The sequence below is a fragment of the Talpa occidentalis genome, unplaced genomic scaffold, assembly GCF_014898055.3.
Source record: "Talpa occidentalis isolate TD23 unplaced genomic scaffold, MPIMG_talOcc4v2.1 talOcc4.9, whole genome shotgun sequence".
NCBI classification, from domain to species: Eukaryota; Metazoa; Chordata; class Mammalia; order Eulipotyphla; family Talpidae; genus Talpa; species Talpa occidentalis.
In genome coordinates this window covers 23,102,759-23,117,008 of record NW_023605305.1, presented here as the reverse complement: position 1 = coordinate 23,117,008, position 14,250 = coordinate 23,102,759, and the positions used below count along the sequence as shown (strand labels likewise).

Below are 14,250 nucleotides of genomic sequence, written 5' to 3'. Positions count from 1 at the left end.
TCACATGCACCTGTCTCTACACAGAAGTGGGCATGTGTGTGCACATTTGTGTGCATACATGTATAATGTATGTGTGTGTGTGTGTGTGTGTTCTGTGTATGAGTTGTTTTAAAAGAACGCAGTGAGACCCGCTCGGGGCCTGTGTAGCTGAGCCTTATTTATAGCTCTCCTCTGTCTGGTTCGTTTCCTCTAACTTCCCTGCAGAATGATATGAATGAAAATGACACTATTGACTATCTTGGTAACCATAAAAGACCTTATAGAAATAAGATTTTTATAGTTTGTGGACTGGGAGAATCAAAAGACTAAGAGTTATGGACTCAGAGGAGAGGAGAGAATCAAGCTGAGGCAGTAGGAGAGGTCCCCACGGTAGATCGTCTGTGGGTTTTTTAAAACAAACTCATATAAATAAAGTGATTGTCTTGAAAGAGTTATGAGAGCCCTGAAGCTGGTGGGCAATATCTCCGTGGCCTCTGCAAAGGCGGGAGGGCGGGCTCGCTGTCTGCCCGAGGAAACCTTCACTTTGTGTGCGTCCCTGATCCTGGCCTCCCTGGAGAGACAGGAGGCCCAGCAGGGTCGGGGCTGTCCCTTTTGCTCCTGGACAAATACGGCACTTGGAAGTCTTAGGAAAAGAACCCAGGCCAGGCCCCCCACTAGCTGGTGTGACTGAGAGGGTGTATGGGACTGAAGCAGCCCTTCCAAGCTTGACTGGAAAGACTCCCCCCAACGCCACCCCCAGTGAAGGTTGAGCATCCGGGTCCTGCACAGCAAATTCCCACACCCTTTGTGGGAAGCCACACCATCACCATCGCCACCACCACCCCAATAACCCTTCAGAGAGCCCCTGGAGCTCCGTACTAAGTCTAAGCTGGTTCTTGTTAGCAACATCCAAACCCAGTTTCACCAACCTTCACCAGTACCCACTTTGCATTCTACTTTCCAGATTCCATCCTGCCTTTAAGGGGTCCCTGTGGGGTTGGGAGGACGGGGAGGGGAAGGGGCAGGGGGAGATGTGCCCACTCAGGTACACACGACTCAGGAACAGACAGAAGAAATGTTGAAACTTGGTGATGTAACTTCCGATTTTATTCACCCCAACCAGCCAGGGGCCTGACTTGCACACACAGGACTGCTGCATCAGACTCGGTCCAGCCCTAGAGGAGAAGCTCGTGGCCAGTGGAGAGAGGGACACTGACCTGACAATCACAACACAGGCGGGAAGGGGTGAATTGAACACATTGCCCAGGGGACATGGATCATCTCTGTCTGTGGAGTCAGAGAGGGGGCTCTTTGGAAGAGGAGACATTTCTACTGGGTCTTGAAAGACAAGTAGGCATTCACCAGAAAGAAGAGGGCATGGCCTGGCCAAGGGAACAGAAAAGGCAAAGGTATGGAGGTGAGAAAATACAGAATATTTGGGAAACTGCTCAGGTGCCCAGAAAGATTGCCCCCTGACACGGGAATTGAAAGAAATATTGGGGGTTGATCTTGGTTGTTCACCATGGTTCATTTTTTGCAGACAACCAGGCAGCATAGAAGCACTTTAGGGAGGAAAGTTAGAGTCAGTTCATGTTTTGGAAAGATCACAATGGACATAGAGACGCAGAGAAGAAGGTACCTGGCCAGGGGGTTCGGGCAGTGACAGTGACATCAGACAGAGGCAGATAGAGGCAGAAGGTCAGGGAAGGTGAGAAAAGCTCCTTCCCAGCTTTGCATCTGTAAACTGTGCCCAATCTGGATAATGGATTTCAGACAAAGAGCCGATGGCACGCTTAGCTGCCCAGCCTTAGCTGTCCAGTTTCCCTGGGGCCTCTCCTCTCCTCTCCCCTCTCTCATTCTGGTCCCCCGAACCCCCAGCCCTAGCTTGCCCCCAGCCCTCTGGAGCAACACCAGGTGCATGCCCTCTCCCGCCGTGAAAGGAATGTTTCTGAAAACCAGACAGAAGCCACTCCATCAGTTCAGGTGGCCCGCTGGAAAGAGCTACCAGGCTCGAAAGGCTATCTTGCCTCCTGCCTCCTCCCCAGGGGACCTGAGGACACAGGGTGAAGGTCAAGCGTGCCTGTGGCCCTTGTCATCGCCCTGACTCCTTGTCTGCAGGCATTGATTTCTCTCCTTCCTGACCTTTCAAGAGAGATGCCCTGAATTCCATGCCCGGTCATTACAGGGCCTGCAGGAGCGACTCCGGGAGCCCCAGCCCCCCTCACCACAGCCCCTCAGGGATGGGGTGCGTCTGGGAGAGCAGCCTGACCTGCTGTCAGCCGGCCCTGAGCGTGTCTGAATCGAGGCGAGCAGAGTGGGGCTGGATTCACACCGACTGGAGCTGCAAGGCGAGTTTATGGTTCTTGATTACACCCAGCAGGGAGGCCTTCTTAGTGATGAGAGAGAAAATATTCAACAACCTGTCTTTGCAATGTGCTGATCTCTTGAGGAGAGGGAGAGCGGGAGGGAGTGGGGGAGGGGGCTGAGAAAAAGAGAGAGAGAGATTTATGATTTATGAGACATGAGAAGGGTTTTCTTTTTCCAATCCCGGGCTCCCCAAAACTGCCTCAATATTTCATCTCTCATCATTTATGTTTGCCTTGGTGGAACTTGGAGACAGAATGACCCCATCAGCTCCCAAAAGCTGGTGGAACTCTCAGAAGGGTGTGCAGCTGGGAGAGAGGGGACAGGGCAGCACCCCTCTTCCGAAACCCTCTTCCCTCCTTCACATTCTTCTTTATACTCAGACTGCATCTGCTTGCACTGGGCACCCAGACACAGTGCCTGACTCACAGGCGGTGCTAATGAATGAAGGAATGTAAGGATGGGGGGTGTTCTCCCCTCCTGTGCCGCTTATGCCCCCACAGCCCCAGCCAGTAATATACAGAGTCAGCACCGATGGTATGTTCTAGATAAATGAGTGAGTGGGTAATAGATTCCACCCTGTAGGACTTCAGGGCTCACCCCAGCAGCCCTTCACCCCGCACGCGCCGTTTCTAAAGCTCATTCTGATTTAAAATGATGCATCAGATAGTTCCAGAAAATGGGATGCTGGGGGAAGAGTAGGGAATTTTTTGGAGACTACTTGTATTAGTTGCTTCTTAATAATTCATGGGAACTAGAGTTTTTAAAGCATTGAATTTGAAAGTACCTGCTAGAGAACTGGCATTGAGGGGCAGGGGGAGAGGTGCCTCAGTTTCTGCAAGAACCCCAAGCTCTTCCTTCAGAAAGGAGTTTGAGGGGCCAATTCTGTCCCCTTTTCTCCTCTCCCTCCTGTCCTCTCTCCTCCCCACCCCCCAACTCCCAGATGGAGCCCCCACCATCCAACTTAGACCCCTGCCACTTCCTCTTTGGCCTCCGTCTCCCTACCTGAGGAATGTAGAAGGGCATCTCAGAAAGAAAAGGCACTCTTGTCTTTACACAAACAGTCCAAGTCCTGGTGTGTGTGCAAGTGGGGTGGGGGCAGTCAGTGGCCCAGCTGAGAAGGGGTACTGGATATCAGGTCTGCTGCCACCAGCAGAAAAAGGAAGGTGCTCCCCCAGGTCCAGCCCCCCAAAGACCTCCAATGCTGGCAAGTCCCATGTCTGCCTAGGAGGGAGTCAGACACTGGGCATCTGGGCACCCTAGGGAGTCCAGGTCAGCAAGCTGTGCTCTCCAGGCTGAGCAGGGGCCCTGGGGGAAAAGGCGCAGAGAAGCAGGGGGCCTCTGCCTGGCCGGCCTTCCCCTCCCAGGGCTGAACCCCACTGCTGCTGGAAACCCTTTTCAGCCAGTCTCCCTGGTCTCTGGCTCTGCAAAGCGCGGTACCCACCAAAAGAGAAGGAGGCAGCGCCACAGGGATGATGCCCAAGCTCCGAAACTTTACACTGAAAGTTAATCCACTGAAGCGGAGCCCAAAATAAGCGCACTGCCTAATGTGCCGGGAACTGCCGGTCGCAAGGCCAGACTGCTAGCGGATGTCTGTGCATCTCCGCCCGGAGCCTGCATTTAGCGCCAGCGAGGGAGTCTGGGCTGGAGCGCTGCTTTCACACCGACTCGAGCCGTGAGTTTATGGATCTTGATTGCACCCAGCAGGGAATCCTTTTTAGTGATGAGAGAAAAAATATTCAACAACCTGTCTTTGCATTGGGTGTGTTGGACACACTTCCCTGCTTCGGAATCAGACATATGCAAGTTGTGGGAGTAGAACTGCTGTCAGCAGGCCAGAAACACTCCTCTCCTCTCCTCGTCCCGTGGAAGGGGGCGGGGAGCCCAGAGGGGCCGCGGACGCCCCAGCTCCTCCAGGAGAGGAGGCAGCCCCCGGCGAGGCTATCCCTCGGCCCTCCGCCTCCTCGCCGTGCCCGGGCCGCCGCCTCCCTCCCCGGCCTGCCTTGCCTGCGGCACACGCGCCTGGGCAGTCCTCGGGGAGCCGGCTCCCGCGTGGGGCCCGCTGACAGCGAGCCCAGTAGAATATTGTATTAGTTGGTTGTGAGCTGTGTTCTCGTCAGGGTATCTGAGTTTCACAGAACAGACGGGGTGAGAGTTTTTGTGCTATATCCAGATTGGCTTAAAATAATGTCGTTTTTGTAGCTTATTAAACCACAGAAACTACACCAAAGTCATCTACGCTGCTGCCAGCAAACTCTCTGAGTTGGGGTTGGAGTAGGAGCTGAACCCAGCCCAGGGCTCAGGCCCCTGGCCCCAGGGAGAGGGCAGAGGGCAGGGGCCGGGGTGCAGACAGGTGAGCAGCCATCTTCTGCTCACCCCTTCCTGGGGACAATGGGGGACCCCGCTGAGCCCTGCCCTGTCCCCAGGACTGCCTCTGCCACTTCTGGGGCTGGAAGGGAGGTAGGCTGAGGGGGGTCACTACCTGCAGCCATGGGGAAAGACTAAGTGGCAGGTTCAGCCCCTACCTGGGGAGACCACATCTCCACAGGGGCAAGTCGCCTCCAAGTTTCAACCTGGATGGTTGGCCAACTGTTCCAGGACTTCGGGAAAGAGTCAGGGGCCTGAGTAATTGGGAGAGGGAAGGGGTCTGACAGAAAAATGCTGCCGGGCAGTGAAGGTCCACGGGTACCCCTCCCTGACCAGACGGGCCTCCCCTTCTTGCCTGACCCGCCCTCCCAGGTCCAAAAGCAGAGCTGTGTCCACTCTGCTAGAGACAGTGGGAGAGGGTTCCTAGGAGACTTGGGCAAAGAGAACTCAGAAACTGTCCTCGTTCTAGGTCATTCCACCCGACCTGGATAATCATAACTACAGCTGCCATGTCCTGGCTCAGCCAACATAGTCGTCATACAAACCTATGAAATATGTGCTGAGATGGTCCCTAATTGTCAGATGAGGAAATTAAGGTTGGGAGAGGTGGAGCAATTTGCCCAAGGATACACAGCTCACAGAGCGATAACGCTGGAACTTGGAACTTGAAGCCCCAGCACACCAGGGAGGGAGCCCAACCACTGTGCCTCGCAACCCTCTGGTATTTGAGACCTAGGAATGAATGACGTTCAGCTCCCATACAATCCTGTTTGAGTGTTTTAGAAATGGGAATGCTACTTAAAGAAAATGAAAAATAAATAAAAACGAACAAGGATGTTTTAAAAAGAAGAAAATGAAAAACATTTGGGGAGAAATCAATATCCGCCCCCCACCCCAGGCCATTTCCTGGTGTGTCCACTGGCCATGCCTCTGACTTCCTGCCTCCCCTGCCCGTGGCCCCACCAGGGGAGAATCCAGGGCCAGGCAGTGCCCTCACTATTTTGCACAAGCACACTGTCGTGGCCACCATGGCCACAGGCTCCCCTACCCTCCTCAGTGACCCATGGGTGTGGCAGAAGCCACTACCTTCCTGACTCTTGGGCTTTATGGGGTCAATTTCACATCCCCCCCCAAAAAAAAAATAAGTCCTTCTGGGATCAAAGCATGAGACAAAGATAGAAAGGATCAAAGTTGTGGTTCAGGGATCCAAAGCATGAGTCAGAGACACCCTCCAAGTCTGGCAGACAGACAGTGCTTCTCAGTGGTTAGGATTTGGGTATGGGCCCAACTCCTGGCTTCAGGATTTGGGCACATCATTGAATGGCTCTGTTCCTCAGTTTTCTTGTCTGTAAAATGGAATAATAGTAACAACCTCCTAAATTGGTTATAAGGATTAAAAGAAGATAGATAGATAGATAGATAGATAGATAGATAGATAGATAGATAGATAGATAGATAGATAGATAGATGATAGATAGATAGGATTTGTGACAGGTTTGGTGTATAGTACATATTATATAGATGTTAGCTAGCATCACCATCCCCTCAATGGCCCATCCACTTTGACTTTGCCCCCTTTGATCCTTGACCCTAGCAAATTCCTTCTTCCTCCCTCTCTCCTCCTCTTCTTTCCTCTCTCTCTCTCTCTCTCTCTCTCTCTCTCTCTCATTCTCACAGTAAGCCCTTACTTAACGACCTTGACATTCGGGTTCTTTTGTTCAGCCTTCCCTGGGATTGTATTTATCTCATCAACCTTATAACAAAATGACATTGGGTGAAAGGATGATATTCAAGGACCTGCTGTGTTTTGCTGCACGAGTGTGCACATGCACATGTACACACATAGGCATGCAAGCACCCACATCAGCCTCCCACCCTCAGGACTCTCCCTGCACGTTGATGTCCTCTGTGGTGTCGCTTCAAGGAATTGCTTTCAACCACTCTACCCCTTTGCCACATCAGAATTCAAAGTCAGGAGCTCCCCAAGAGCCCTTCAAGGTGTACCAACCATGTCCCAGCCAGTCCCTGGCCTCCTACAGTGTTTGTGACTGGGGTGCAAGTGCCTGGTGAGGAGGGGGAGTAAGGCTGGTACCCTGGAACCAGTAGGCATGTGGGCAAATGGGAAGGATGGGGGGATCCCAACTCAGCAATGATGTCTCCCTTTTCAGCTCCTGCTCCAACGGATTTCAGCCAACCCTCCATCAGATCCAGGGGTCAGGAGGCCCCGTCAAAATTAGAAACTTGTTTCTTGAGTAGTTGGTTATGATCTAATCGGCCAGGTGTCCCGAGTGCTCCAAATCTTCACCCATGAGCAGGACCTCCCTCCTGGCCCCACAGAAGCTTCCAGGCAGAGTTCTTTCACACCAGGAAACTCTCAGAACACTCAGCCCAGACTATCACTTTCTGCATCCAAGCCTCTATTTCAGGAGGGAAGGAGTGGGGGGCAAAATTTGCAGTGAGGCAGAATGAATTAGCTCCCTACTGTGTGATTTCAGAGACATTGCTCAACCTCTCTGAGGCTGTTTCCTCCTAGAGACAAGAATCTGTTCTTAGGGCTGTTGTGGGAAGTGAGAAGGAAAATGAATAAGAATGTGCTAGAGAAATTCTGAAACATCAGACAATGAAAAGTTGTTTCCCATCACCTCAGAGGCTGTGCGAGCTGGTCTCCATTTGCTCTCTACCCCCACCCCCATCCATTTTCTGCCCTGCCCTGTGCACTGGGAACCTCCCCGACATGAAGGCTTTCAACCAGGATCCCAGCCCCCTGGCTTCTAGTCCTGTCCAGCTAATGCTCTGCGCAGGCAGGAGTCAGAGGGCAGGGGAAGAGACAGGCTGGGGATATAGCCCTTTTCTCCCCTGCCTCCCTGTATTCTGCTACTCATTGTGATAATCCACGGCCACAGCTCTGTCAAATGACCCTCTGTCCCCCCTTTTTACTTATATTTTTTTAAGATTTATTTATTTATTTATACAAGAACCAGGGTACAGGCCAGATGCGCGGAGGGGTGGGTAAGAGGATTCACCAGAGACAGAGCAGGGAACAAAACAGGCAGAACGACCAAATACACTGCTGAGGAGAGCAGTGGGTGAGACAGGAGAGGTCTGCCGTGCCATGTGGGACCCTCACCAGACGGCAGGGATCGAGCCAGCACTGCAGAGGCTGCAGACAGCTTCACAGCGCTGTGCTCTACCGCCTGCGCCACCAGGGGCGGCCTTGTCCCCCCTTTTTAGAGTAGCCAGAGTTTCCTTCTCCCTATCACTAATGTCCAGATGCTTCACCATCCTTTGTTTTTCTTAAATCTGCTTTACCCTCTCAAATCAAACTGTCCTCAGTGAAGCCTTTTTGCATGTGCCAACTTTCCCAAGCTGATCCCAATGCAGAGTAAAACTGGGCCTACCAGCGTCTTCTATGCTCACCCTGGCTATTCTGTATCTTGAAGACCCTCTGGGTGCCCAGTTCTGCCACCCCCACTTTGGGTCCCTGAGGACTCACAGGACGAAGTCAGAGGGAATCTGAAAAGACTCGAATGTTCTTGGATGGCTGTCCCATGGGTCCCTTCTGTCTGGTCCCTTCGTGTTGCCCATGCTCCCTCCAGGCAGAACAGGCAGCCTGTCGGGGTAAAGACCTGCCCAGGCCCTGCAGCCCAAGGGCAGCCCCTGGGGAGTGAAGGCCAGGATCAGCCTTTGTCCCCCACACCTGGAGCTCAGTGCCTGCTTTGCCTGCGCAGTGGAAGCTCTGGTTTAATTAAGGATCTTAGGAGAAAATTCTCTCTTGTTATTTTCTGAATAAATTAAGGAAGTAACTTTGATGCAATATCATTTTCATCTAATCAGGAACATTCTGAAATTACCATATTGTTTTCCATTAGAAACCCCATCAGCCCCCAAATCAGATAACCAGGCTGGAGACTGCCAAGGCCCCTCTGTCCTGGGGCAGGTGCGTGCCACTGGGACAAAAAGGGACTGGCAGCTCCTGCCAAGATCCCTTGTTGAGTTCATGAGAGTGCTCAAGGCTCTTAGAAGGGCCCCCTCAGCCTTGGCTCGGCTCAGGAGGGGTCCTCCAGGCCAAGGGCAGGGGAGGGGCAGGAGGCCTGCAGAGCGGGTTGGGTTGGATCAGAGCATGCCCAGGAGCTTCTTGGCTGCTAGGCCAGGATGGGGGAAAGGTCAGGCTCCTAATCTTGAGCCCCCATTCCCACTGCCACCCTATTAAGCTCCCAGAGACAAGAGGAAGGGGGCCCCTAAGTTCCGAGCTGGCACCAGGGAGCACAAAGAACGGAGGCCCAGGGATCCAGCATCTGAGAAAAGACTAAAGACCTCCCACGCAAGGTGGGGCCAGAGGCTGCTGGGAATTTGCGAAATTTCCCCCGCAAAGCTGATTTCCAATCTCTGACGAAGCTCCCTGAAGGCTTGAGCTGAAGGTGTCAAGACCACAGCAAGGCAGAGACCCATGGAGGGTAGACAGGAGGGTCCTGAGGCTGGAGTCCCCTCCCAGGAAGCTCACTGCCTCGGTTCACAGCCTCCTCCTCCAGGCTGCCCTCCAACCCTCAGCAGGGATGGGCCAGAGCTGGCCTCTTTCTGAGGGTCATTCCAGAGCTGTGTAATGGTACCTTGCCTCAGCGTGCCCTGAGAGACCCACGTTCACCCTCAAGAAAAGAGGGTGGTCACTCCAGAAGTGCTCGTGGTAGGGTCAGAATCTCTTTCTGTTGGTCTGTTTGTCCCTAGTCCTTGTCTCTGTTTCTGAGTTTGTCACTCTCTGCTCTTGCTCATGTGCATGCTCTCTCTCTCCCTTACTCGCTCCGTCCCTCCCCCCCCCCACCTCCTCATCCCACCATGCTTCAGGCCTTTGAGAAGCCAAGAGGCTAACCCCAAACCCAAGAGGGACAACTCCCAGCCCTGGTTGCTCTGGGTCTGCATGTCCCAGGGCTAAAGCCGGACAAGTAGAAAAAAGGGGGCGGGGGTATCTGAAGCTATTCACCGTCCCCCTGAGGCTGCCCCAGAACCAAGAAGGCAGCCCAGGTGATGCCAGCCATTCAGAGTCATGTGAAGGAGGAAAAGAGGAAGGTGGGGGAGACTGACAAGGAGGAGGGTGGTTGTCACATGGCAGAGAAAAGTGAGTGTGGGGGAGTGGGCAGGGTCTGAAATCCCAAGACAAGTGGGGAGCCAGCCTGAGGGCAGCGAAGTCCCAGGTGTTCTTTGAAAGTGGCCGGTGGGTCCTTCTCCTTGTCTCTGAGCTCAGCAGGGGACCAGGCACATGGAAGAACCAGGAAAACCTTGCCCAGTTGGATAAGGAAGCAGCGAGTCGCCCTGCAGGGCTGTGTCCCCTGTAAGCACAGGAGGGAAGAGGGCCTGGAGGGCAGCTCCCACAGGGCCAGGAGAGGCAGCCACCAGCAGGCACTCTGGGGAGCAGGGCTGTGGCCTTTGGCACCGGGACAGATACTGTCTGCACTGCTGCTTTCGGGCCTCTGAGCCCAGGGATGGGGAACAAGGCCAGGAAAGGCCAGCGGCTCACGGGTGGACCCATTCATTCATTACACAGCTTGTGCAACGCCCCTGGGTGAGGCCGCTTGCCTCCCTGTGCTTGTGGGTGTGGGTGTGGGATGTGCATGGGGGTGGTGGGCATTGTGCGTAGATCGGAAGTGGGTGCTGATGTAGACCCGGGGGCGGGAGGTGGGGTGGGCTAAGCATGAGTGGGAAGGACCTGCGCATGCTTGCAGGTGTCAGTGGGAACAGCTGAGGGCCAGGGCAATCAGTCCGCGAGCAGACCCCAACCAGAAGGTGCAGGACCAGTGCCCACTGCTGCTGCTCATCCCACTTTCTGCTCTAACCACTCAGAGTGGGCACCTGTCCAGGGAGTTCCAGGACCCTGATTGTTCCTGGGGGAGCTCCCTGTCCATCCAGTCCCACTCCTGCACCCCTCCCCCTGCCTGCCAGCCCACAATCAACCACTTGACATTGGCAGCCTGTCTTACCACAGTGTGAATCTCTGGGCTCAATCTGAAGTTGCTCTTTAATATATTTGGCTCAGAGAATACTTCCCACAGTCTCTTCTGGGCTTTTCTGGCATTGGTTTCCGAATCTGCTCTTGCTAGCATGTTGCCTGGCACACAGTAGGGGCACTTCTGCTGGCCCTCCCTCTTCCTGGACTTTACTTCCAGTCCCAAGCTGAGAAGGGTCTCCTAGCTCCCTTGGCTGCTGGCAAGTGTCAACTTCCCTTTCTCCTGGTCCATCGGTCTAGCACTCAATTTTGGTCTTGAATTGATCTCCCCAGCCCTAGCCTTCCTCCTTGCTTCTGCCCCAGGTGTCCATGTCCCAGGGAACTCAAGAAGGACTGGGATTCCCCTCTGAGACCCCGGCATTTGCCCCAGGCAACACTCCCAGAAGAGGTGCACATTCCCGCCTGCCAGCCTGACCTGGCCAGGCCCCAGCGCAGCGCGTAGGGACGCCCCTGCCACAGCTGGCTGAAGCTTGTTGTCTAAGCCTGGGAGCGGGCTGGAGGGTGGCCCATCCGAGAGCAGGCACACCCTGGGTGAGGTCATGCCTGCCTCACACCTCTGGTATTCCGGCTGATTGCTATCTCCTCCCCAGCCCTCAGGTTACTGCCGTGGAGATGCAGGCAGAAGAGGCCCTGATATTGCAGAGCTGGCCCCAGGCAAGACGGGCTATGGCTGAACCCAGCCTGCCTGTCTGCTGCTCCCACCACCACCCTCACCTCCTGCCACCCCATCAGATGGACAGACAGACAGGCCAGCTGCCCCATGGGAGAGATGTCTGCTCCCCTTGGCCACCTCCACCAGGTTAAACCCTACCCCATCACTGGGCAACCTGGAGAGGGTCTTCCCTCCTCAACCAGGAAGCCAGGCCAGAGGAGGGGTGCTGGGGGGACAGGTCCCAGATGACTTTCCCTTAGGAACATACTTTGTCACTTCCACCATACCTTCTAGGCCTCCTCACCTATTCCTCAACCAAACTTCAGTAATCCAGGACCCATATGATTTAGATTGTCCTCAGCAAACCAGATAATTGTTGAATCCCATTGTGCACTGGACCCCCAAGATGGTATGTGGGTATTTTGATGAGCCTGGACTCTGCAAAGGAGTGATTCTGTGGCCTGGGGTTCTTGGAATCCAGGGATGCATCTGTACCTGGATTCTGTGGCTTACTAGAGTGGTAGAGCTCAGAGGGGGGCTCCCTAGGGGATGGGGGCCTGGGGAGGCAATTACCAGCAGCTCTCAGGAGACTTGCTCTTGTTTCCTGTTCTCTTTACTACCCTCATCTCCAGACGGGTCCCTAAGTCAGGGAAACTGAAGCCCTGAGATGATAACCAGCCGCACATTTGGTTGGGAACATGATCTTCCTGGGTGACCCAGACATCCTCTCCCTCTCCCATAGCCCCTGCCACACACAAACCCCTCCACTCCCTCTCCTGTCTGCCTCCTTCATATTCTACAGCTAAGCCAGTGGTTCTCAAAGTGTAGTCTCTAGATCAACAGAATTAACAACACCTCATTCAAAATGCAGCTTCTTAGGCCCCACCCCAGACCTACTGAACCAGACACTCTGAGCTGTGAAGCAGTGAGAAGCTCTGCTAGTCTTTTCAGACCTCAGTAATGGACACATCACTTGGAGGTCCCATTAAATACACAGTATGGGAGTGTAGATTATGACTCAGGAGGCCTGGAGGGGCCTGGTATTCTGCATTTCTTAGAAGTTCCCAGGTGAGGCCAGTGATGCTAATCCAGGGACCACACTTGGGCCAGCCAAGCCCCGCATACCTGGCTCTGTGTTCTCAATCCCGCGGTACTTAGAACCACGTTGGGGGCCTTTAAAAATACCAATAGTTGGGCCCTGGCTCCTGAGATGATTTAATTGCTCTGACATGAGACTGGGGCATGGGTAGGTCTTTAGATCTCCCTGGGATATTCTAATGGGCAACTGACATTCTCAGCTGACATTCTAAGACATCCTGGGCACATAGATGCCTACATCCTGACCCACACCATACCATCCCACACTCTCTTCGAGCCTCCTTATCCCAGTCGGCATCTCTGAGCCCACATCTGCAGATGTTTGGCACATGAAGCACCAGCGCAAGGACAGACGGTGAGGGCTAAAAGCCTCAGATGTGCCAAGGCAGTCAGCTGCCGGCACGTGTGCACAGCCAGGCCAGGGACATGGGCAATGCAATCCTTTGGGTATGCGCTAACACCCCCAGATGTATTTAGCAAAAGAATGCACAGGAGCAAACACACAACCTGCAAGAACATGCACCAGCCATGAAGGAGTCAAAGACCTCTTCCGTCGGTCTCCAGTGGGTGACTTTCCATCCTTTGTCCAGACGATAGGCCTCTGTCTGTCCTTGACACGATCAGCACCAGGAAGGCTGGACTTAGGTCCCCTCTTCTGACTCAGCACCACTGAGGAACTCTGGACTGATCACAGCCCCCCACCCGGGGTGTCATGGGCACCCCGGAACAGGCCAACTCAGCCTTGGGATATTTGACAGGCCCCAGGAACCAGAACCAGGCGGCTATGGCAGGGCATTGCCCCCCAGGGACTGACCCAGTCTGGGGACTGTGGGTATCTTCAGCCCCCCTGCTCATCACACTGCTGCTGTTGTTGGGGCCTCCTTAGAGTTTAAAGCCCTGCACCCTGCCCCCCTACCCCGCGCGCTGGGTTCCTCCACAGACAGGCCTGATTGATGACTCAGGGGGGCTGCGGCTGCCGCAGGCCTGTTTTATGATGTCATTAGGCAGCTTCGGCGGCGGGAAGGAATCCCTCCTGACATCATAAAGGACTTGATATTTCGCTAATGTTATCTTGGCGGCGTGTCGCCCTGACATTTTCTCTTTGCAGCACTCCCCCCAGGACCAGGAGGTGTCTAACTACAGCCTGGAAAAAATGCAAAACAGACAAATGCACCCTCGGGGGACAGCGGGAGAAAGCTAATAGACCAGTCCCGGGCTCCCCACCCACGGAGGTGGTTTAGGTGGGAAGCAAGCATGATGTGTTTGTCAAAGGGGACCCAAGGCTGCCTTGGGCTGCACTCTCCCAGGGGCCGCTGCTCAGCAGCAGGAGGAACTCGGCCTGAGCTTCTGCCAGAGCTGCCACCCGCCAGCTGTGCAACTGGGGCTAAGCCCTGACACCGCCATCGGCTCCTCCATCCACAACACAGACCATTTCAAAGACTGTCTTGGGCTCCGCTGAGGGCCCTGAAGCTTCGGGGGAGGGTGACTTGGTAGAGGGACTCCATCCCAGGCTGGGAACTGAAACTCTAGACAGCCTGGGGGAGGCTGGCTGCCATAGTTCACAATTCTCCACCCTACACCCAGAAATGGTTTTGGGGGTCAGCCTCAGAACTCCAAGTGGTTTCCCCAGTCTGGAGCCCAGTGTCTTCAAAAGACCAAGACCTGCTTCTGGTTCTGAAGCAAAACTGAGTCGGCACGGGTGCAAATTCCTTGCAGGCACTGGCAAGCAGGAACCAGCAGAAAGGGACCAACTCTCAGTTCCAGGGTGGCTTGGGTAGCTCAGGGCTTGATGAAG

General features: G+C 54.3%; 1 long non-coding RNA gene across 1 annotated transcript; it reads right to left on the bottom strand.

The window, feature by feature from the left end:
* Window positions 1–1,122: 1,122 nt before the first annotated feature.
* LOC129145123 (uncharacterized) lies at window positions 1,123–13,398 on the bottom strand. The gene is made up of 3 exons (XR_008550214.1): window positions 12,963–13,398; window positions 2,249–2,461; window positions 1,123–1,154 (listed from the first exon to the last, which is right to left on the bottom strand). It is a non-coding gene; the product is annotated as an uncharacterized LOC129145123 (long non-coding RNA).
* Between the last annotated feature and the right edge of the window lie 852 nt (window positions 13,399–14,250).